Raw genomic sequence first — 25,395 nt, 5'->3', positions numbered from 1 at the left:
TCCACAATCTTGTTATTGAGGCTTCTGGCATTAGTATACATTCACTTTATATGTTTATCTGTATTACTTATTTTATTATTTCCATTAACCGTTCTAACTCATTCCTCTATTCCATCCCATGTTCATTCGTTAGCCCCAGCTCAATAGCTATGCTGTTCTCCCCTCCTACACAGCAACTGCCCTCCCCCATACCATATTTGAAGCACTCCTCCAACCTTCTAGCCTTCTTTTTCCCCAGTACTCCTGTACCCTCCCTATTTAGGTGCAGCCCATTCCTAACGTAGAATAGCCAAAAGTTAAATCGGCCTAGTTGTCCAAGAAACCAAACCCTCCCTTCCTACATCAATTCTTGAGCCACTTGTTTACCCCCTTAATCTCCTGCTGTCTCTCTGGTGTGGCACGTGGCACAGGTAGTATTTTTGAAAATACTACATTTGATTCCTTGCCCTAAACATACTACCCAAGTCCCTAAAATCATGTTTTAAGTTCTTCCACCTACCTCCAACTTTGTTATTGGTGCTAATGTGCACCATGACCACTGGGTCCTCACCAGCACCTCCCAATAATCTGTCAACTCGATCCATGATATGTCGAACCCAATCATCCAGAAGACAAAGATTTTGTGACAGATTGCCCGATCTGTTTCCCTAATAATTTATTCCCCCACTACTAGAACCTATCTAGTCATTCCTGTGCTCCCATTCCCCTTCTTACTTAAGTAGGCATTCCCCTGGTTGCTAGAGGAAGTGTTCTGCTGCAGCAGTGCTACCCCTGAACTGACACCCCCATTATTTGCCAACTTGGCAAACTTATTGGGGTGTTCCTGATCAGGATTAGTCTCCATGACAATCTTCCTTCTGCCCTGCCTTCTAACTGTTACCCAGTTAGCTGCCTCTTCAGCCTGAACCTCCATGCTACCATCCTCCTCTGCATCTGCCCCAGTAAGTGCTTGCTTAGTGAGCAACAAACTCCTCTCCATGTTGTCAATTGCACGCAGTGTTGAAATTTGCTCACTTAGTTCCAGAATCTGGCCTTCCAGATGGGACATTCTCAGACCCCTGCACAGCAATATGGTCTCTCAAATGGTTGTTCAAGTAGAGTATACATGGCATGGGATGTACATCGGGTAGCATTGGCACCAACGGAGTTCATTGTGTCTAATGGGGATCTGAAAATCCACAAACTGCAGAGAAAGTACAAGTTGTAAAAAAAAAAAGAAACATTGAATAAATTCAACTGAAAAATACAAATAACAATTTCTCTTAAAGTGACTTAAAGGGTAACTAAACGTTCAACAAACTTCTGACATGTCATAGTGACATGTCAGAAGTTTTGATTGGTGGAGTCCAAGCACTGAGATCCCCCACCAATCACTAAAACGAAGCCGCTTAGTTTCTGTTCGGCTTTTTCCGGAAAGACGATGTAGCAGAGTACGGGCTCATAGACTTTCTATTGAGTACACCGCTACATCGTTTTTCGAAAAAAGGCGTACAGAAACGAAGCGGCTCAGCGCTTCTGCAGCTTCGTTTTAGCGATTGGCGGGGGTCTCAGTGCTTGGACCCTGACCAATCAAAACTTCTGACATGTCACTATGACATGCCAGAAGTTTGTTAAACGTTTAGTTACACTTTAAAGGCTATGTACACCTTTGAAAACTTATTTTTTTATAAAAACATTTTCAAAGGTGCACATAGCCTTTAATCTAAAGTTACTGAATCTTAATTCACACTGCAGACCAATACACACTCCCAAGTTCTCACACTCGCTTTAGCTGCTTCTTTCAAATAGATTTTTTTGCCACTTAGCTACTGCTACAAATTAGTCCTCTGGCTGCAAATTTGTAGCATATTGGTATTTCAAGATATTGAACATTCCCTATACACGTTACAAGGTTATAAGGGGCGTATATAGTCCTGGCAAGTAAAATGCTTACGGCATACAAAGTTAAAATAAGCAAAATGGTAATTTTTATTGAGGACCACCTACCCAGCCAAAATAAAGTGTATCCAGGCCTGCAAACAAGATAATTGTTTGTGGCTTTAAAAAAAGGGGCGGAAATGTGGTGTTATGAATTTTTTTTAAATATTATGAGTAGTGTAGATGACAATCTAGCACTGGGGTGACATATAAATCTTTCCAGCAATGTGTGTGTGTGTCTCTCTCGGGTCCTGCTTCCTCCCTCTGTTTACCCCTCCATAGACTTACATGCAGCATGTCTGTGTCACTCACTCTCTCTCTCTCTCTCTCTCTCTCTCTCTCTGCTCCCTCCTCCTCCCCCTCCCTTCTCCATAGACTTCTTCGGACATCACAGTTGGCAAGATTCCAAAAATTTTCAGGGACACTTAAGTTATAGAGACGGATTGGTGGGTGTGGATTATGGGGTGTGGCTTATCTGGTATGTATGGCTAATGGGGGCATGGCTTTCTTCCCAGAATTTCTGCATACAAATAAACAAACAAATAACTAGTTTGGCACTAGTTTGGTTGACAACTACAATATTGGTCAGTATCTCTCTCTGGTTATCTGTTTATATACAGGCAGGTGATGACCTTATTATTTGGGTCTGGCAAATCTTTGTGACAACCTCTATGGGAGCTTAGTGGCGGCCATATTATCTGTCACTCAGCTTTCCCAGAAATGGATATAACTGGGCAAAGGCTAAAAAGAACTTGAAAGAAGGCGACATCTCAAGGTCTTATAATTTTAGCCCTCGTCTATAAATATAACCTGTCTTTACCTGCAACTCAGCTGCTACAATTTCTCTATACTGTAAGCCGAAGATACAGGTTTGTGAAACTGTGGCCAAGGATAAATGGAGTAATAAATAGGAAGAAATACTAATTATGAGTTATGACACATATGCAAAGAACGACGGACTTCCTCACCTCCATATTGTCTGCAGCTGTTTCTTTTCAGGCGGCAAACTGAACACCGGGGAACGCAGCGGTCTATTTTACTTAGGTCCTCCCCCCAAGCAACCGTTACGCAAAAGTCTCGTCACTCTAGTCTGCCCTAGCAATTGTTCCCCAGCCAGGGGCAAACACAGGATTTTTAATTGGGGGTTTCCAAACGCATATTTTTCAAACCAAGTTATTTTCGCCAAGCTCCCACTACACTTTGTTTTTTATGCTATGAGTATTGGTCTGCACGTATCCACCAGTTAAGCCACTTATATTACAAACTCTAAGAAAATAAAAGGGCTGGGCGATATGTGCTGACCACTACCAATAGCGCAAAAAACAGTATAGGTAGTGCCACACTCAGTGCCCCTTGTAAATGGTGCCACACACTGCCCCCCCCTGTAGATAGTGCCACACAAACGCCCTGTAAATAGTGACTTACACAGTCCCCTGTAGCTAGTGCCACACACATTCCCTGTAGATAGTGCCACACACCCTATGTAGATAGTGCCAAACACACCTTCTGTAGATAGTGCCACACAGCCCCCTATAAATCATGCCACACTCCCCTTTTTTAGATAGTGCCACACAACCCCCTGTAGATAGTGCCACACTCCCCCCTTAGATAGTGCCAGTGCCACACAACCACTGTAGACAGTACCACACGTCTCCTTTTTAGATAGTGCCACACACAACCTCTTTTGTATATTGTGCCACACAGTCCCTCCTTTAGAGAGTGCCACACATCCCCCTTTAGATAGTGTATAGTAACAGGAAAGGGAAAGAGGAAAGTAGTGTGATCAAATAATATTGAAAATAATAAATTCTTTATTAGTAAATAGTTAAAATAACAATGTTAGCTGAAAATTTGTAGTGCCAATGACCCCTCACTTGACACTATAGACAAATAAATGTCTTAATTATTCTTACTCCGTTGGGGAAATATGCGAGTAATGGGACAAGTAGCCTAAATCTTAGATGTATATTGATATATTGATTAGCCCACACAGGGGCGGACATACCGCATGTGCAGCCGGTGCAGCTGCACAAGGGCCCCGCGTGGGAAGGGGGCCCGTTCCTCTGCTGGCCGACTCAGTTCTCAGCTGCGCGATGCTGAGGACTGAGACAGAGGCCCGTGGACAGTAGCTGCGAGCCCATCAGCGGGCCCCCCGTGGACAGTAGCTGGGCAAAGAAAATGTGGGCAAAGAAAATAAAAAAACTATACTCACCTCCTCCCTCGCCTCCGTTCACCCGCCGCAGCCCCCATCCTCCTGTCTCGGTCTGTGTTACAAGTGTACAAGGCTGCACTGGTGACGCGCTGCCGATGGCACGTGACCGCTGCTGCCAATAACTCCTCATTGGTGTGCTGCTGAGGACAGTAGTTCCACAGCAAATCGCTGTTGAGGGCATTGATTGGCTGCAGCGGTCATGTGCCATCGACCGCGCGTCACCACAGCAGCTTTGTAAACACAGAAAGGGATAGGGGCTGCGGAGGGGGAACGGAGGCGCCGGAGGAGGTGAGTATAGGTTTTTCATTTTCTTTGCCCACATTTAGGGACTTAGTTTAGATAAGAATTTAACCCGGAAAAAAATGTGTTACTTGTGTTCTAAACTGGTAATAAAATGTACAATATAAATCTTCCTTCATAATTTTTATTAGTAAGGTTTATTTTTATATGCATATATATGTTTAGGTAACTTTGTCGGTATTGGGGGGGGGGCGGGGGGGCCCTGGCACATTATCTGCACAGGGGCCTTTTGCAGTCTGTGTCCGCCACTGAGCCCACAGTTGTATATGCTAAAGCAAAGTGTTGTGGAAATTACACTGCTAGAGCATTAACTTGAGTTGGTTGTAGTGGTACACAATTCTCTATAATGCTGTGCTGAAGGTTCCTTCATCGGGCTGTAATGTTAGCCCAGCGATGGAGGAACCTAGTAAAGTGACAGTCACTGCGTGTCTGTCAAGTTGCACATAGACCAGATCAGCATACAATGTACAATGCTGAGCACGGTCAAATGAGAGAGAGTACACGGCAAAAAGCCGGGATAAGCTGTCTGGGTGCTTGTTAGCACGTCCAGTGCAGCTAAACACGGTCCCTATTTGTGGGCTAATGCAGCTCACTGAGCACAGAATGTGTGTGCAGCCTAGATGGAGAGACTGCTAAATCAGCAGTCTCTACGTAGCGGCTCAATGGTCACACGGCTCAAAAACAAAAGTGCCGTTTGTGAATAAAGAACCAGTGTAATCTACAGAGTAGAGCCGAGATCAGCTGTCTGGGTGCTGTCAGCACGTCCAGTACAGCGTAGCACGGACTCTCACTGTAGGCTGCTACGGCTCACTGGGCACACACTGTGTGCTGCATCGAGGAGAGACTTTCAGAATGACAGTCTCTGCATTCCTGTGGAGCTTCTAGTTGATCACTACGGCATACAGGGAGTAGTGCCGTTCGTGATCAGAAAGGGAGTTTACAGTGTTGAGCCCGGATCAGCTGTCTGGGTGCTAACAGCACATCCAGTACAGCTCAGCACGGTCCCCCACTGCAGGCTGCTGCGGTTCCCTAGGCACACACTGTGTGTACAGTGTCAACAAGAGACTGTTGAAATGACAGTCTCTGCGGTCTTTGAAGCTGCTCGTTGATCATTACGGCACACAATAGACAGTGCCGTTCGTGACCAACGACCAGGGAGTTGAAGCCTGTATGCCGGGATCAGCTGTCTGGGTGCTAATCAGCACGTCCAGAGCAGCCCGGTCCCTTCGTTTGAGCTGCTATAATTGACTGAGCGCACGTACTATGTGCAGCTTCAGTGATAGAGGCATAGAGGAGTCCCTGTCTCTTAGCAGATATTCTGCCACAGTTGTTAGTTGGAGACTAGTGTCTCAAATAACGGAGTTAGTGTTAGAGCATGAAACATTGTTGATAGTAAAACACCTGACGTGCGTTTCGCCGGAACTTCCGGCTTCTTCCAGGGGTGGTGGCCGCCGGACTCACGGCCCAGATATACTAAAAATTCCTGATTGACAGGAATAGAGACCAATCAAGACAATTGTAGATTGGAAACAGTGTGACAGTGCAACGTGATACTTCCTGTTAGTTCTAGGAGTGTATCAATGTTAAAGTAACATTGCCTGATCTAAGAATCAGTCAATTCACGACGGAAAGTACAAGGATTATGCTTTGTGCTCACAAAACAATTACACATATGAAATTATCATTGCAGAAACAAACATGCAGCAATTATTTTGGAAAGGGAAGGTGATAAAAGTTATTATTAACAAAAATATCAGTATTAATCTGTTTGTCCAGTAGTTTTGATTTTGATGTACAGCCTGAGACAACAGCTGTAGATCAAGTATATGCATCATTCAATTAATGATTACAGTTGTGATAAAAACAAATGAATCTTACACCATGTTAGGTGAGAAGAGAAGGAAGGTTGATAGGTTGTAAAAATAATATGTTTAATGCTGTTAAGCATAATTACATCTAATGTGGACAGACTCATAAGTCCATGATACTAGGATGGTACAAATTGATTACTGTGTATATCGGAAGCAGATAGTCACATAAGTGTAATGGCGGAAATAATTATCAATCCCGTCATACTTATACAGTAAAGAGATGTTCTGTTATAATTCCTGGTCACTTTCGCTCAGAGATCAAAGAAAACAACCAAAATTAAAATTATCATTTAGGCCAAACGGTTTAACGGAGTTCATACGGAATATCCACTCGCTTTCTCTTCTCAAAAGAGCCTCATCGAGGTTGCCTCCTCTGATACCCATATTAATTTTAGAAATGGCCCAACCTTTTAGAGTCCGCCATTCCAGATTGTGTCTCTCTTTGAAATGTCTTGCAATTGGGGTAGGTGTGAATATTTTCTTTTGGAGTTTACATTCCTTCTCAGTTCTATCATAGTTTATGATCGTCCTGATATGTTCTCCAATGCGGATTTTTAGTGCTCTTATCGTTTTGCCCACGTATTTCAAGCTGCAGGGACACTCCAAACAGTACACTACTCCCTCGGAATTACAGTTCATATATTCTCAGTTCACAACCACTGTAGACAGTACCACACGTCTCCTTTTTAGATAGTGCCACACACAACCTCTTTTGTATATTGTGCCACACAGTCCCTCCTTTAGAGAGTGCCACACATCCCCCTTTAGATAGTGCCACACATACCCCCTGTAGATAGTGCCAGGTGCCCCTCAAAAATATGAAATATCGTATACTCACATAGCCCCGTTTCCGCGAGGAACGAAGCTCCACAGCCTCCCCAGTCCTGCAGCCTATGAGGTGCTGAGACTAATCCTTGCATAGGCCTGCGCAATCCAGTGACGTCATCGTGCTGGAATGCGCAGGGATCCAGTGCCAGCGTCTTATAGGCTGCAGGCCTAACGTGACCTGTAGCCTAGTGAATGGCAGAGCAGCGAGCTAGCTCCCTGCTCCGCCATAGTATTCAAGTGTATCTGCGTCCTGAGGACGCAGATACAATTGAATATGAGGGAACGGGGTTGCCGGGACACGTCCAGGACAGTAATTTGCCAAGATTGTCTCTGTAAATTAGGGACAGTCACGGCAAATTCTCGTTGATCGGTGCTTGCTGCACCGGCCAAGTGTTGGCCGGTGTAAAAGGGCCTTTGCACTAAAAACAGATTCTGTTTCTACTCCCACAAAATCTAAACAAGATTAGGGGGGAATTTATTAGGACAGGCATTTCATACTCCAGTCTTAATCTAAGGAGCACTGGAGTAAGTTGCCCCTAATTTATTAAGAGGTGCCTCCTAAGAAATTAAGCACATCTCCGTACACCTGAAAGTCGAGTAGATTTGTGCTAAAATTTAAGCCAATTTCTGGTGTAAATTATTGTAAACTTGTAAAGCAGCTGAAGGCCTTGCCCCATCTTCTAAAGCCCACCCACTTTTTAGTAACGTGCTGAGTGGGGCAAATGCAACAAAAGCTGTAATCAATATATTTTTGCAAATTGTGACTTTTGAGGCATTTGCAACTTTTCTGCGGTGTTTAACAAATAATAAATTCCGCCCATTGTCTTTTATGTACTGTTAAATCCTGAAAATATTGAATGCAATTTCTTGGCCTAGGCAAAGTAGTAATCATTTGTTTCTTGATTTCCAGGGACAAAACTAATACATTTGAAAATCCTGCATTTGAAGGTTTGTACTCCATATTTAACCCCTTCCCGCTGCAGCAACTTTTTTCCTTCCTGACAGAGCCTTATTTTTCAAATCTGACACGTGTCACTTTATGTGGTAATAACTTTGGAATGGCGTTACCTATCCAAGCGATTCTGAGATTGTTTTCTTGTGACACAATGGACTTTATGTTACTGGTAGATACATTTAGTATTTAATTGTGAAAAACACCAAAATTTTGCTAAAAATTGCAAAATTAAATGTATCTGCTTGTAAGACAGATAGTTATACCACACAAAATAGTTGCTAATTAACATTTCCCATATGTCTACTTTAGATTAGCATCGTTTTTGAACATCCTTTTATTTTTCGAGGATGTTACAAATATTAGAACATTAGCAGAAATTTTCCACATCTTCAAGAAAATTTCAAAAGTTACAATGTGTTAGCATAGATAAAAGCTTTAGTCATGGACATTTGTGCTAATTATTGAATCTATGTGCACATATAGCATATTTTCTGTCTGGATTTACGAAAATTGATTTCAATTGGTAAATTAAAATCTTCAACAAATTGCAAATGTTGCTATTTTTGCTGCGCAGCAACAATCGAAAAAAGAGAAAAAACAAAAATATTATTCCCCTAGGCTGTTATCTGTGCTGTTGGCCTCTTGTGATGACCCTGTGTCCTATGTGACTGCTTCAGTCAATCACAGACTACAGCAATCACATGGGATACAGCGTCATCACAGGTGGTCGGCTACATGGGGACCAGATGTGTGGAGCATGGAGGCATCACTATGGCAACACCATGGGAAGTGAGTATGGACTTTTTTTTGTCTATGCTTTCCACAGCCACAATTCCGGATAAAAATCAACACCAAATTACACATAATTTGGTGTAGACTTTCGGATGGTATTCCCTGCGAGTTCTAGGTATATGCTGCAGAGTTTTCAATTGGGCTAATGCACGTGTGACAATCCACATGGAATCCACATCAAATCAACAACAGAAAATTCCATTGCCATAAGAGCACGAATGCGAATTTCTCGTTGACAACAATGGGAGGTGGTTTGTGGGCAATTTCACAGGAGGTGAATATAAACTTTTTTTTTCCTCTCTGCTTTCCATTCCAGACAAAAAATCTGCACCAAATTAAACACAATGTGGTGCGGACATACGTACGGAATTCCCTGTGAGTTCCGGAATGGCTGAATGGTATGCTGCAGATTTTTCAATGGGGCGCATGCCACTGCATTTTCTGCATGGAATCCACATCAAAAAATGTCATTGCCGTTAGAACGCCAACACAGATATATTGTTGACAACAATAGGAGGCGATTTGTGGGCCATGCCAAAATTAGTGTGAATGTTCTGCTGTTTGAACAAAGCCTAAGACTGTTTAGCAGTTATGTGGACAGAGTATAGCCTAGACCAGGGGCACTCAATAATTTTTAATGAAGGTCGAGGTTACCTGGGTCTGCCATCATGTGATGGTCCAAGCTGAGCACCAACAGTAAAGCTATGTTCATATGGGTCGGATTTGCCATAGTTTTCTTTGTAAGGGGTAATTCACACTGAGTTTTTTGCAGGCAGAAAAAAATCTGCCTCAAAATTCCTTCAGGTGCCAGAAGCAGATGGCTCTAACCACTTTATAGCGGCCATGCTGCAGTATTGCAGCTCTGCTCCTATTCAAGTAAATTTTGCTTTCTAAGACATAGCTTCTATACATAGAAGCTGTATCATTCTGTCTCAGCCGATTCTGTCATTCAGCTGAACTGACAGCTTAGCTGCGAGTGGGTCCTGCATGTGTCTGACACTCAGGACCCAGCTTATTATGATCACACATCTAATTTAAAGGTGATTTGTAAAGCTACTTGAAACACTAACTACATTCATTTAATAAAAGAAAAAATTGCTAACGAATGTGTACACATAGAGGGGCAGTCATCACTCTACACAGGAGGGAACACAGAATGCAGGTACCAACAAATATGGAGGATGCACAGAGAGGACAGTTCAATTTAAATTGGCAGTTTCACCCTCTTACGTTGTCGGGCTCTGCCTGAATGTTATTAGGGGTTTTCTCTAAATAATTCAATCAAATGATAGTTCTTTAAAATAGCTGATCTAATCAACGGGGTGAGAGGACTATGTTTAAAAGAGAAGATAAATCTTCTGTCTCTCTTTTTCTTGGATAATTTGAGTTTTTTATTTTTTAGCAAGTTGTGCTGACTATAACTTCTTGCTTTCAGTAAGACTTCATCAAGGAGTTTGATGGGGTGACCTCTCTTTACTAATCATCCCTTTAACTTCTGCTTGTTGAAGAAACATATCATCATTGCTATTGATTTTCCTTAAACAAATAAATTGGCCATAGGTTAGTGCTTGTTTTACATGGTGAAAGTGAAAACACTCAAAATGTAGAAGTAAGATCATGGCAGTGGGTTTTTTGAATCCAGAAGTGACCAGGGTGTTCGTCTCAACTGTGACTAACACGTCTCAACACTCAAACTGTGTCTCACTGAATTTCGAAGTGAATCTCATATTCATGGAATTCGACTCATTTAGATATGTCACAAACTTCAAGAATTGAGATCCAGAGCTGGATGAAATTATAAAGCCCTGTTCATAAGGCGAATTTTTGCGGTGGGAAACCCCCTGGGGATTCTGTCTCAAAATTCTGCCTCACATTAATTTCAATGGGAGTCGGACACTTCTTTTTCCAGCTAGCTGATTTTTTCAGCTAGTGGGAAAAAGAAACGTCCTGCCTGATCTTCGGGCAGATTGAAGTCAATGGGAGGAGGAATCTTCCCATAGTTCCACGGCGGTTTATGTGGCAAGACCCACCACCTAAAATGCGCCGTGTGAACTGACCAAAAGGACATATTCAAACATGGCGAAAATGTTCTACTGCGGATTTTGCTGCAAATTTGCGACAATTACGCAACGAATCTTCTGCAAAATTAGTATATTTGAGGGTTCATCCAGACATGGATTCGCATCAGTGAGTGAATTTGTATCAGTGAGTGATGCATTTTTTCCTACTCTCTTTAGGATGTTGGAATTTGGAACTTTTTGTTTATATGCTGAGCACATCCAAGACACCAGGTCTCACCCTGTTTCTGGCCTTAAGGCATAGATACTGCGAGATCAGCGCCAACCGTATATCTCTGTTGCTACATATAAACAATAGACATTGAAAATAGGTACAGCAATATCCCTACTGCATAATCCAGCAGTATAATGTACTCATTAAATATATAATGGTTAATTATGCGCGCTATACATATCAATGGAAACAGAGAAGTATAAAAAGTGAATATATATATATATATATATATATATACACACATAGAAAGGTAGAAGAAAAAAGCAGCACTTTGTATTTGTATATGTTGGTGCTATGCGATCCCGACATCGATCCAACGGTCCTATAGATATATGTAGAAATGACCGCAGCACTCCAAAAGTTGATGTGAAACAAGGATGTGGTTTATTACTCCATGTTTCAGAGACAAGCTACGTTTCAGTCCTCTCACAGGACCTTTTTCAAAAACATGGAATAATAAACCACATCTTTGTTTGACACCAACTTTTGGAGTGCTGCGGTCATTTCTACACATACATATATATATATATATATATATATATATATATATATATATATATATATATATATATATATATATATATGTGTGTAACACCTGCAGAGAAAGCATTGTGCAGAGGCGTAGCTAGGTTCTCCAGCACCCGGGGCAAAGACTCAGTTTGGCGCCCCCCCAACCTCTTTTCCGACATCTCCTTCCACCTCGCCGTGTTTGTTTTCTCTACCAATCGACGTGTCATTTATTTTGATGTAACGCGAGCATAAAATTATTTGTACATTTCACAAGCAATATAGTTCTATATACAGCCCCAGAAGCAAGCTCACTACATATATACAACACCAGCACAAATACAGCTCAATTTAGTGCAACCCCTGACGTATAGGTGTGTACGGCGTAAAACTACAGCTCCCAGCATGGCCCGAACAATGGTAAGGATATGCTGGGAGATGCCGTTTCACAAAAAATAAATCCTATCATAATCATTCCACCCATCATCTCGCTGCAGATCACACAGTGACTACATTACTGATTAGAGGCAGAATAAACATTTACATTAAGTGACTCACCGGTGACGTCTCAGATTCTAGTTCTTTTTCTCCATCCGGTCCAGACCTCTATGGTGACTTCTCCCGGTCACAGCCCATTTCTGCAGCTCAGATGTCTTCAGCTTCTCACTTTTCCAACATTTCTGCACCTATAAATAAATATAAAGTTATCATTATACCACACACTACGCCCCTAAATATAATAGCGCCATACACTGCACTCTAATTATAATAGCACCATACTCCGTGTCCCAAACACACCGTGACCCCTGTAGATAGTGCCCCCATATAGCCGTCCCCTGTATATAGTGTCCCACAAATAACTCCCCCTATAGTGCTCTACAGATAGCCCACCCCTGTATATAGCCCCCTGTAGATATAGCCCACCCCTGTATATAGAGCTCTACAGATAGCCCAATCATGTATTTAGCCCCCCTGTAGATATAGCCCACCCCTGTATATAGTGCTCCACATATAGTCCACCCCTGTATATAGTGTTTCACAGATAGCCCACCCCTGTATATAGCCCCCCTTGTACATATAGTCCACCCCTGTATATAGTGCTCCACTAGATAGTCCACCCCTGTATATAGTGCTCCACAGATAGCCCACCCCTGTATATACTATATACAAGGGTGGGCTATCTGTGGAGCACTACATACATGGGTGGGCTATATCTACAGGGGGACTATATACAGGGGTGGGCTATATCTACAGGGGGACTATATATACAGGGGTGGCCTATCTACAGGGGACGATATCTACAGGGGGACCATATCTACAGGGGGACCATATCTACAGGGCTGGGCTATACACAGGGAGGCTATATCTACAGGGGTGGGCTATACACAGGGGGGCTATCTACAGGGGTGGGCTATACACAGGGGGGCTATATCTACAGAGGGGGGCTATACACAGGGGTGGGCTATACACGGGGAATATATCTACAGGGGGCTATATCTACAGGGGGGCTATATACTGGGGTGGGCTATCTATGGAGCACCATATACAGGGGTGGGCTAGATCTACAGGGGGCTATATACTATGTAGCCCACCCCTGTATATGGTGCTCTATAGACAGCCCACTCCAGTATATAGCCCCCTGTAGATATAGTCCCCCTGTATATAGCCCCCCTGTAGATATAGTCCCCCTGTATATAGCCCAGCCCTGTAGATATAGTCCCCCTGTATATAGTCCCCCTGTAGATATAGTCCCCCTGTATATAGCCCCCCTGTAGATATATTCCCCCTGTATATAGCCCCCCTGTAGATATAGTCCCCCTGTATATAGCCCAGCCCTGTAGATATAGTCCCCCTGTATATAGCCCAGCCCTGTAGATATAGTCCCCCTGTATATAGCCCAGCCCTGTAGATATAGTCCCCCTGTATATAGCCCACCCCCTGTAGATATAGTCCCCCTGTATATAGCCCCAGCACCGTAGATATAGTCCCCCTGTAGATAGACACCCCCCCACGTAGATATAGTCCCCCTGTATATAGCCCAGCCCTGTAGATATAGTCCCCCTGTATATAGCCCAGCCCTGTAGATAGACACCCCCCCCCCCCGTAGACAAAGTCCCCCCCCCCCCCCCCCCCGCAGATACAGACACACACGTCTATTACAATTTTAAAAAAAACAAACAAAAAAAAACTATTCAAACTCACCTTAATCCCGCTCCCACGCCGTCCGGCAGCCATGGAGACCTGCTCTCTTCTGCGCAGGTCTCCAGGGGGTTGAACACAGCATCTATGAAAGGCGCTGATTGGCTGGGCAGGATGACTTTCCCTGCCAGTCAGTCAGCGCCTTTCATCGACGGAAGCGTCACTGGTACAAAAGGTACTAGTCGCTTCATTCGTGGAGATGCGCTGAATGGCCGGGCACGGAACGTGCCCGGTCATTCATTGCTTCTAATTGTACCTGTGTCCTTGCGACACAGGTACAGTTATAGTGCAGGAGGAGGGGGCGCTGGCGCCCCCCTCTGAACTGCACCCGGGGCACGTGCCCCGCCTGCCCCCCCCCTAGCTACGCCCCTGCATTGTGTATAGAGGATGCTGCAGTTAATGCCAAGCAGGGACTCACATCAACAGACATTAGCACTTCTTCTTCTGAAGTGCAGTGGACTACATGTCCCAGCACCACTTGCTTCTCTATACCCCTGCAGCCTAGGAGAGGAGCAGCAGAGGGGAGCACTGATTGGCTGAGCAGGGGATTGTGGGACAAGGCTGAGGAGAGAGGAGAGACGGTGGCCATCTTTGGGAGAGACACATGGTCAGGAGATAGGGAGACTGTGAGTGCATTGCAGAGAGAAGAGAGTCCTGCACTGGGGCACAGAGCACAGAGACAGTCCTGACAGCCCAGCAGCTCACTGTATGAGAGAAAGAAATGCTGCAGCAGTATCACCTCTGCAAAACAGCCTGATTCCAGGGAGGTGCCCTGGTCTGCAGCACAGGAGGATTTTGCCTGCCACTCCATTGTCGTCCACGCGTCTGAACGCTGCGGCCCCGAGCTGGATCCCAGGGGAATATAATCTTTGCTGCAAGAAGTAGTGAGTACACATTGCTGGAACTTATTGTGCGGATTGAGGACTTAGTGAGAGAACTGTTCTTGAGAGGAAGTTCAGTATCTAAGTGCACCAACGGTTCCTGAAAAGCGCGCCAACGTCCGTGGCAACAGGGCCCCAACGTTTGGACTGTGTTCATTGCATTACTGCAGCCATTAGTAACAGTATAAGTGTGTGCCAGCTATTACCAACAGTATAAGTGTGTGTGAGTGATCATTATCCTGTGTGGGTCACTGATATACTGTATATGTTTGGTGAAGACAGTAGATTAACCCTTTGTTATCCCCATAACATTTCAGGGAATATTGCTAAGTGTTGTAGCAGCCAGGCCTGGCATATAGCCCATGCCCACCACTAGGGGGTCAATCACACAGAACTGTAACTGTTATGTCATTTGTGCTTTATTTCTTTATTTGCATCATTCTTATTCAGATCGCCCTTGTTTACCTTTCCCTAAATAAAACGGTTGAGTAGTTTCACCATAACTGCTTGTGAGTGTGTACTGAGCTTGTAAGGAGTGTGCCTGTAAGCGGGCGGTACAGGGGAACCCACGCAGGGACTCGGGCTGGACTACGGCTCGGGAGTCGGCTCCCGAGCAGAGGAGCGTCCTGGGCGTCATGGCAATGGCCGCTCTGACGACAGCCATGACGCGTGCGCTCCCACAAGGAGAAGGGCGAAGTCTCGCGATGCGAGACAGAGGAGGAGGAGAGGAGGAGGAGGAGGACCGGATGTAAGAGGGGGCGGAAGTGTGTGCGATGGCGCGAAAGTCAGGGAGTGGAGAGGCGAGCGGGAGCAAGTGTAGAGAGAGGAAGAAGGTCAGGTGACCGGCCGGAGAAAGAGAGGAAAGCAGAGAGGAGCCGACAGCGTGGGAGCAAGAGTAGAGATAATAGAGGCTGCCGGATCAGCAGCAGCAGAAGGAGAGAACGCAGTGTGGCAGCATCAGGGAATCTGCAGGAGGAACGTGTCCCTGCAGTGGAGAGAGACAAACAGGGGTGCGCCAACACGGAGGACTGACCGGAGCAGGAGTGGAGTTGAGCATGAGCCTCCACTACAGGTACCAGCCACACACACGTAGCCCTAACGATGGATGCCTTCCTTGAATAATTCCACACATGATGCTCCAACCGCTAAGATTTTGGCGACTCTACTGGCTCACCTCCAACTTTGTGACCCATGGAGACTCAATAATCCAACAGCCCGAGACTTTACATTTTACTCCTCAGTTCACGACTCCCACTCTAGAATAGATGATTTCCTTATATCCACTTTACTCTTCCCTGATATAATGGACGCTGCCATACATAATATAATAATTTCGGACCATGCCCCCATTTCGCTAACTGTTAACCTTAGGGCTACCCGGACCACTAGTAGAAACTGTCTCTTTCCTGCATATCTGATGCACTCATGGACTGATGATTTTAAAAAGTTCCTGATCTGTGAGTGGCCATCATGCGGGGATGTATCATAGCTTATGTCTCTCACAAGAGATGCTCTCAGACTGCTCAGCATAACTCCCTGTATGGCAGTTTAACGGATGCCTATATCCGACACATAGCTGACCCCAGTCCGGAAACGAAACAACACTACCTAGGTTGGCTACTTGACACCTATTTAATAGGACAGGCCCAATGGTCTAATGACACAGTTAGAAATAAATATTTCAGATGGGGAAATAAAATGGGACGTCTGCTCTCCAATCTTATTAAAACACCCAAATCTAACTGTAACGGCTGCCGCGCCATTCCCCGCCTCTTCCACAGTCTCTGCTCCGAGTTCCTGCGCCCTCCATTTCCTCATGCTCGTCCTGAGCTCCACTTACCTGATCCGGACACTCTGCTGGCTCTGGGCGGCATCAGGTAAGTGCTTCTCTTACCTTCCTCCGCGATCGTCATCCACGATGTGCGGCTGCAGCCACTAGAGGGCGCGCACGCTGACTCTTCCCTACTTAAAGGGCCAGCGCGTGCCAAAATTTCCAAGACTTCCTATTTAAGGATCCTCCTCCCTCTGAATCCTTGCTTGTTCAATCAAGTTCTCCGTTAGCTTCCCTGTACCCAGTTTTCCTGTTACCTCACCTTCTGCCTTTATCTGGATTTACCGTTGTGACCTCTGCCTGTACTTGACTATCCTTGCCTGCCGCCTGCCTTGACCTATTGCTATTGATACCCGTTACGATGTCTGCTGCCTGTCCTGACTTCTGGCCTATATATCCGACTGCCTCTAAAACCTGCTGTGCCAAGTGTTGCCCTGGGTTACAAGCACCATCTCCCGGACGACACAGAGGATCCACAAACAAACCGGTGAGAACCGTTATACTAACTACAGAATTCTAAAACTAAAGACTAATAACATGTTTCCCCTAACCACCGACCCTACTACTATTCAACAAACATTCATAGAATATTACAAAACTGTAAAGGATCTGCCAGACACAGCTTCTGTGTCAACGCCCGTGGGTAATCAGTCTGCACCTGCTCCTAGGTCTGATAGAGTGACTCGATCTGCTACCACTCAGGCTGGTAGGCTTAGGAGTGGGAGAACCTATCACAGCCTGGCCAGACGGTTCTAGCTCCCGCCCTCGGTCCATTTATACCTTCATTTCCTGCTTGTCTTTGCCTGTGATTCTATCTTGTGTCCTGGCTCTGCCGCTCCAGCTATTGCTATTGACCTCTGCTTCAGTTTGACCCTGGCTTTACTGACTACACTCCTGCTCTGCGTCTTGTACCTCGTACACTCCTGGTTTGACTCGGCTCGTTCACTACTCTTGTTGCTCACGGTGTTGCCGTGGGCAACTGCCCCATTTCCCTTAGCTTCTGTGTACCCTTGTCTGTTTGTCTGTCGTGCACTTATTGAGTGTAGGGACCGTCGCCCAGTTGTACGCCATCGCCTAGGACGGGCCGTGCAAGTAGGCAGGGACTGAGTGGCGGGTAGATTAGGGCTCACCTGTCTGTCTCCCTACCCCGTCGTTACAAAATCATACCCTCAACACCGGACCCCCAACTAACCCGACGCTTACTGAATGATACATCTTTCCCTAAACTAAACTCAGGTCAACAGACCTTGCTCTCCCAACGAATCACTGAAGAGAAGATCGAATCGACAATCTCGCAACTCCCGAACGGCATATCTCCAGGCCCAGATGGTTTATTGGGAGAATACTATAAAATTCTAAAACCACATATAGTGCCTACAATCGTGTCCATATTCAATCTCATTTACATAAACAATACTCAAATACCTAGATTTCATGACTCCAGGACCATCCTGATCCCTAAACCAGCCAAAGACCCTACTTTAGTGCAATCTTATAGATCTATCTCTCCTCAACCAGGATTATAAACTGCTTGCTAAAGTCCTAGCTAATAGACTACAACAGGTATTCCCATCGCTTCTCACGTCGTCCCAACTGGGGTTCCTACAAAACCATCACTCCTCCAAAGGCATTAGACTAGCAATAGCAGCTAAATAACCGCTCAATCTAGATCGGCTCCCCAATCCATGCTTCTCAGCCTGGACGCTGACAAAGTATTCGATAAAGTCTCTTGGACGTTCTTAAACTCCTCTCTCCAATGCAGAAATGTTGGACCTATTTTCTCTAATTATCTAGATCGGCTCCCCAATCCATGCTTCTCAGTCTGGACGCTGAGAAAGCATTCGATAAAGTCTCTTGGACGTTCTTAAACTCCTCTCTCCAATGCAGAAATGTTGGACCTATTTTCTCTAATTATGTACAACTGATGCAAGCTGATGTATGCACATCCTTCACCATAAATGGACTAAATACTGACCCCCTAAGACTTCATAGAGGGACCCGTCAGGGCTGCCCGATTTTCCCCCACCTTTTTAACATATCTCTAGACCCCCTACTATGGTTGATTCATTCTGATCAAGAGGTCCAGGGAATCAAAATAAACTTCCGGGAAATTCGTATCTCGGGATTTGCTGATGACGTATTGCTATTTCTTTCCAACCCCAGACAATCGCTCCCCTCTGTCCTCTCACTTATCGAGACATATGGAGCGCAATCAAGTTTCACCATTAACTTACAAAAATCAGAAGCATTACTCTTTAAGGGCCCATCTCCCCCTTTCTGGGCTACGAGACTGACACTCAAATAGTCGCGATCTCACATCACCTATTTAGGGACAACCCCTACAAAAAACACGCAAAAATTATACGCCGATAACATAAACGCACATATAGAACATCTAAAACACCTCTTACACATTTGGCATCTTCCATCCTCTCCTTCTCAGCGAGAGCCAGCCTAATAAAATCTGTGGCCTTCCCAAAACTCCTATACTTGATGCAATCCTTTCCCATATATTTAAAACCTAAAGACGAAAAGGTAATCATGGCCCTCTACAGAAAATTTATTTGGAACAATGGTCGACCTAGGAGAGCCATGAGGGTCCTCCAGCAAACAAAATTCAATGGCGGCATTAACTTTCCGAACATCCGCGATTATAACCTGGTTTCTAATCTAAGAATTGTGGCAGATTGGACACACAACACATCGCACTACTCCAAACCGCTCGTGGAGGCACAATTTGCCAAACCAGTCTTTATTATACATCCTGCATGCCCTAGTGGCAGCCTGACAGACGAGGTGCGCCTTAACCCTCTCCTCAGTCATCAAGACATGGCAGATTGTGCGCAAAAGTGCCGACTTGACTCCCCATGCTTCACTATTATTGCCATTTGTAGGTAATCCTGATATTCAACATGGACATCCTGCTGGAATATTAACTCGCTGGGAGGGGAGAGTTGTGAGATGCATCTCGGATCTATTGCTGACGGACGCCTCCCGTCCACTGGCATTTGCGGAATTTCAAGACAAATTCCATTTCTCCTCTCAGGCACTATTTCCATTCTTGCAGGCTTCTAGTTACGTTAGAAAAATCATACACCAGATCTCTCCTGATCCCTCACAAGACCTGGTGGTTAACCTACTTCTCAAAACTAAAAATACCAAGAGAATAATATCATTGTATTATAATTTCCTGAGATTTCCTATTGATTACATTACCCCCACAACAGGTGCACATTTCTGGTTACAACATTTTCCCAAACTATCCATCAAAGATATTATGGACAGTTTATACACTGCATCAAGACTTCTTCCGTCAACATCCTACTGGCATATGGCACTGAAGATTGTCCATAGAGCCTACATATCCCCAAATGAGAAACTTCTTAATGGGCAGAATTCCCACATCAGCTTGCCCCAAATGTTTTGAAATGAACGCTGACCTCTATCACTGTTTTTGGGGCTACTCCATTATCCGCCAATTTTGGAAAAGAGTTGAAGCCTTTGCATTATAACACTTAGTTAATTTTGTGCCTCTCTCCCTTCTTGGGCAATTTTTGGTATTTTGGACTCGGATGCTCCTCCGTGTGCTTCAAACGCGAAAAAAATACTGTTTATAGTTTCTAACACAGCCCGTAAGACCATCCTACAGGACTGGCTTTCGCCTCAGGCACCACCCCTGAAAATGTTTTTGGAAAAGCTTTCTCATATTTTCAGGATGGACTGGGTGGAGGCTACGCTACACAAAGAAGCGAGAGTTAAAAAATTATTTTCCTTATGGGAAACCTTTATTGTCACGCTCCCACCCAGGATAAAACAGAAACTTAACACCTACTCCCAGTATACCACATGGTATCTTGAAGAGTCGGTAGCTGGTGCTCCACCAATTAGCCTTTGTTGAACGGTTGTGTAATTGCCTACACTATACTACTTTAATGAATGAGCCTTTCGCCTGCCTATAAGTGACTTGCGCTTCTTTCTCTATAAGATAAGCCCCCTCTCCCTCTCCCCCATTGTCAATATCTACCTTAATGACTCACAGATCTCATTTCTAGGTTGCATATGTTGAACGCAACTACATATGTTTCTGATTAACTATTGTACTGCTTATATTTGGACCTTTCAAATCTGATGAGGGTCTTACTGCATGTGATGTCCAACTATGTACTGGATATGTAGATATACAATACCAATGCTGATTTGTGTCTTCCATTCTTCTCTGCTCCCATTCCCCCTTCCCTCCTCTTGTTATACTTAAAATTTGTTGAAACTAAATAAAAAAAAAAAAAAAAAGATGGCTACATCAGTGAATTATAATTTATTTACTGCATTATTATACTCTTTTATTATGTCCTTATGTACTCCGCTCAGCTCACATATGCCGCCACACTATAAATTGAAATACCAGTAAAACCAAACAGAACAACTACCAAGCAAAATCCGCGCTCCAAAATCCAAATGGCGCTCCCTCCCTTCTGAACCCTACATCGTGCCCAAACAGCAGTTTACGTCCACATATATGGCATCGCCATACCCAGGTGAACCCGCTTAACAGTGTATGAGGTATTTGACTTCAGTGGCACAAGCTGGGCACAACATTTTGTGCACTAAAATGGCATATCAGTGGGAAATTGCAATTTTCACTTTGCACCATCCGCTGCGCATTAATTTCTAATGAAAAAGCACCTGTGGGGTCAAAATGCTCACTACACTTCACCCCTTACAATGGCATAAGGGGTGTAGTTTCCAAAATAGAGGTCACTACTTGGGGGTTTGTTTTACTTTTTGCCCTGCAATGGTGGGCCAATGCTGTAAAAATCACCAGAATAGACCTCAATGCACATGTTGCCCTTCACATCTGAGCCTTGTCATTTGTCCAGGTAAATTATAAATGACTTGAGGGGTGTAGTTTCCCAAATGGGTTAACTTTTGGCGGGTTTCCACTGATTTGGTCCCGCAGGGGTTTTGCAAATGCGACATGACACCCAAAAACCAAACCAGCAATATCTGCATGCCAAGTAGCACTTTTTCCTTTCTGAGCCCTGCCGTGTCCAAACAGCAGTTTTTGACCACATATGGGGTATTGCCGTAATCTGGAGAAGTTGCATTTCAAATGTTGGGACGGTTTTTCTCCTTTACTCCTTGTAAAATTGAAAATTTCCACGTTTTATCTGAAAAAATTTAATTTCAATTTCACTGCATAATTCCACTAAATTCAGCAAAAACCCTATGGGGTCTAAATGCTCACTATACCCCTCAATAAATTCCTTGAGGGTTGTAGTTTTCCAATTGGGGTCACTTTTGGGCGGTTTCCACGAATTTGGTCCCGCAGGGGCTTTGCAAATGCCACATGGCGCCGCAAACCATTCCATCAAAACTTGAGCTCCAAAAGCCAAATGGTGCTCCTTCCATTCTAAGCCCTGCCGTGTGTCCAAACAGCAGTTTATTACCACATATGGGGTATTGCCCTGCTCAGAAGAGTTTGCCTTACAAATGTTGGGGTGCTTTCGTCTTCTTTATCTATTGTGAAAATGGAAAAAATCTGAGCTAAAACGACATTTTATTAGAAAAAACTTAGATTTTCATTTTCATGGCCTAATTCTACTAAATGCAGTAAAAAAAATCTGTGGGATCAAAATGCTCACTATACCCCTTGATAAATTCCTTGAGAGCTGTAGTTTTCAAAATGGGGTCACTTTTGGGGGCTTTCCACGGTCTTGGTCCCTCAGGGGCTTTGCAAATGCGACATGGCACTCGAAAACCAATCCAGCAAAACTTGAGCTCCAAAATTCAAATGGTGCTCCTTCTCTTCTAAACCCTGCCATGGGTTTAAACAGCAGTTTATTACCACATATAGGGTATTGCCGTAATCGGGAGAAATTGCTTTTCAAATGTTGGGGTGCTTTTTCTCCTTTATGACTTGTAAAAATGGAAAATTTCTATGTTTTATTGAAAAAAAATACAGATTTTCATTTTTACTGCCTAATTTCACTAAATCCAGCAAACAAAAAACTGTGGGGTTTAAATTCTCACTATACCCCTTGATAAATTCCTTGAGGGGTATGGTTTGCCAAATAGTGTCTTTTTGGGGGTGTTTCCACTGTTTTGGCCCCACAAGACCTCTTAAAACCGGGCATGGTGCCTAAAATATATTCTAATAAAAAGGAGGCCCCAAAATCTACTAGATGCTCCTTTGATTCTGAGGCCTGTGCTTTAGTCCAGTAGCACACTAGGGCCACATGTGGGATATTTCTAAAAACTGCAGAATCTGTAACTATTGAGTTGTGTTTCCCTGGTAAAACCAACTGTGTTACAGAAAAAAATGGATTAAACTGATTTTCTGCAAAATAAAATTACATTTGTACATTTCAGCTCCACTTTGCTTTAATTCCTGTGAAACGCCTAAAGGGTTAAGAAACTTTAGAAATGCTGTTTTGAATACTTTGAGGGGTGCAACTTTTAAAATGGTGTGATTTATAGGGGGCTTCCAATAGATAGGGCCCTCAAAGACACTTCAGAACTGAACTGATCCATAAAAAAAGGCTTTTGAAATTTTCTTGAAAATTTGAGAAATTGCTGCTTAAGTTATAAGCCTTGTAATGTCCTAGAAAAATTTAATAATGTCCATTAACCAATGCCAACATAAAGAAACAAATGGGAAATGTGAACTAGTAACTATTTTGAGTGGTATTACTATCTGTCTTACAAGCAGATACATTTAAATTGATAAAAATGCAAACTTTTGCACATTTTCTCTAAATTTTGGTGTTTTTCACAAAGAAATTCTGAATGTATCGACCAAATTTTACCACAAACTTAAAATACAATGTGTCATGAGAAAAAAATCTCAGAATCGCTTGAAAAAATAAAAGCACTCCAAAGTTTTTACCACATAAAGTGACACATGTCAGATTTGAAAAGATAGCCTCGTCCATTAGGCGAAAACAGGCTGTTTCCTTAAGGGATTAATGAAGTTTATTTATTGTAAGAAAAAATGGGCATTTGCGTGTATTTTTTTTTTTTACTGCCTTCTTTAACATTATCTTTTATTTTTATTAATTTAACTTTTTTTTGTAATCCCATAGGGGGATTATTTATTTGAATCTTTACTATAATGTACTGGTATATATACATATATATATGCCAGTACATTAACTTGTGTACGACCTAACAGGAAATATGGGTCTCGATCACGTCACAGGAAATCCCTGTGATGCATCAAGGGCCCCCCCCCCCCCCACATTTTCCCTATGAATGCCGTGATTAGCGTTGATCGCATTCAAAGGGTTAACGGCAGAGATCAGAGGTTTCTCATGTCTCAGCCGTTGGAGCGGGGCTGTGGCTGTAAATTACAGCACTTTCTGTGCCCACATGATAATCAGGACGAGAAAAGAAGTCACCCAGTTTAGGCCGTACACTGTGCTTATTCTAGGTGCTATTGTCACACGATGATTTGGATTTTTTACAAACATATATGTTCCAATCACATTGTAAGTCTGCAAATATTTTCTCCAAAATAATTAAGCAGTAACAGGGCATATTTTCACAGAAGAACTAATTAGCTTGAGTAGAGGAGAAAAGAATGTGTCAGTCAGAATGGTAGCAAACAAAAACAGTGGTTTCCTGTGGACTATGCTAAAGTGCCCTCATTGTTTAACTAAGGCATCAGTGACCTACTCAGGGTCTGTAAAAGATGTACCAGTAGATCTAGATCTACTGGTTGCTTACCTAAGATTTAGAGGAAAGCAAAAACCATCCCCTAAGGGCAGAGCCATTTTGATATGTGGAAAAAAAAATCCTCCCTCCTCCCAACAACATTACATTAACCCCTTAATGCTCTGTGATGTATATATTCGTCACAAGCGGATATATACATCAGATCACAAGATGCCACTGACAGTTATATACGTCAGTGGCATCTTGTGGATCTTGCCACTGTACTCATGAAATTAGTGGCAGAAGCACGGCTGTTACACACAGCTGGGTTCCTGCCACAACTCCCGGGATGGGAGATTACCCCGATTCTCGTAGTTTAACCCCCTAGATGCCGCGGTCAATAGCGACCACAGTATCTAAATTGAGTGACAGAGGGAGGGGGCTTCCCCTGTCAGCTCATTTGTACCCCGCATCACATTTGCCGGGTGCCGAACAGACATCGCCTCCAGCCACTGCAGATTCGGATAAACGTCCCGGCATGGCTGGATGTCTGTTCACACTTCCGTCGCTCTGGTGAAGGACCTGCGGGAGGAAGTGTCGTCCCAGCGTGATTTTGCGAGATCACGCTGTGCTGTGGATCAAGCTGGGCTAGAATGAAGAGAAGTTTATGATGCTGATTGGTCAGCGTCATACACTTTTCTTTACAACACCCACTTGGTGAAAAGTTAAAAAAAACACCCAGTTGGGCATTAAGAACAAATTTTCATAAATCTTAAAATGTTCATAACTTGGTAAAAAATAAACGTTTTTTAAAAAAATAAAAAATAAACAGTAGTTATCTGCATTAAAGCGCCTATTAGATTAGGTAGGAGATAGGGCCGTTATAAACTGGTGACAGAGCCTCTTTAACCATTGCAGCGTGGGGGCCTAACAAAGGCACCCAGGTCTGCCATGGGTGAAATGCCAGAGGCATGGCCTGCCTGTGAGTTTAATACTGACAAGCAATAATGCTTTAAATTACTGAGCATTCCAAAGCATTATACAAGCGATCAAAAGGCTCCTGCTTACTACTTTATAAAGTGCAAGTAAGTCTCTCCTTATTCACCTAGGGTGTTATTTGCACTGAAAGATTTCATATTAAATAAACATAATTGTTT

At 43.7% G+C, this 25,395-nt stretch overlaps 1 long non-coding RNA gene across 1 annotated transcript in view; it reads left to right on the top strand.

Moving 5' to 3' along the window:
- Positions 1-25,395, top strand: part of LOC142657929 (uncharacterized) — a 76,863-nt gene that overhangs the window by 42,787 nt on the left and 8,681 nt on the right. Inside the window, exon 4 of the long non-coding RNA XR_012850004.1 lies at positions 8,039-8,076. This is a non-coding gene — a long non-coding RNA (uncharacterized LOC142657929). The remainder of the gene's footprint in view (positions 1-8,038; positions 8,077-25,395) is intronic.

The sequence above is a fragment of the Rhinoderma darwinii genome, chromosome 7, assembly GCF_050947455.1.
Source record: "Rhinoderma darwinii isolate aRhiDar2 chromosome 7, aRhiDar2.hap1, whole genome shotgun sequence".
In the NCBI taxonomy this organism is placed as follows: domain Eukaryota; kingdom Metazoa; phylum Chordata; class Amphibia; order Anura; family Rhinodermatidae; genus Rhinoderma; species Rhinoderma darwinii.
The sequence above is the reverse complement of the archived record's forward strand: the minus strand, read 5'-3'. Positions and strand labels throughout refer to the sequence as shown.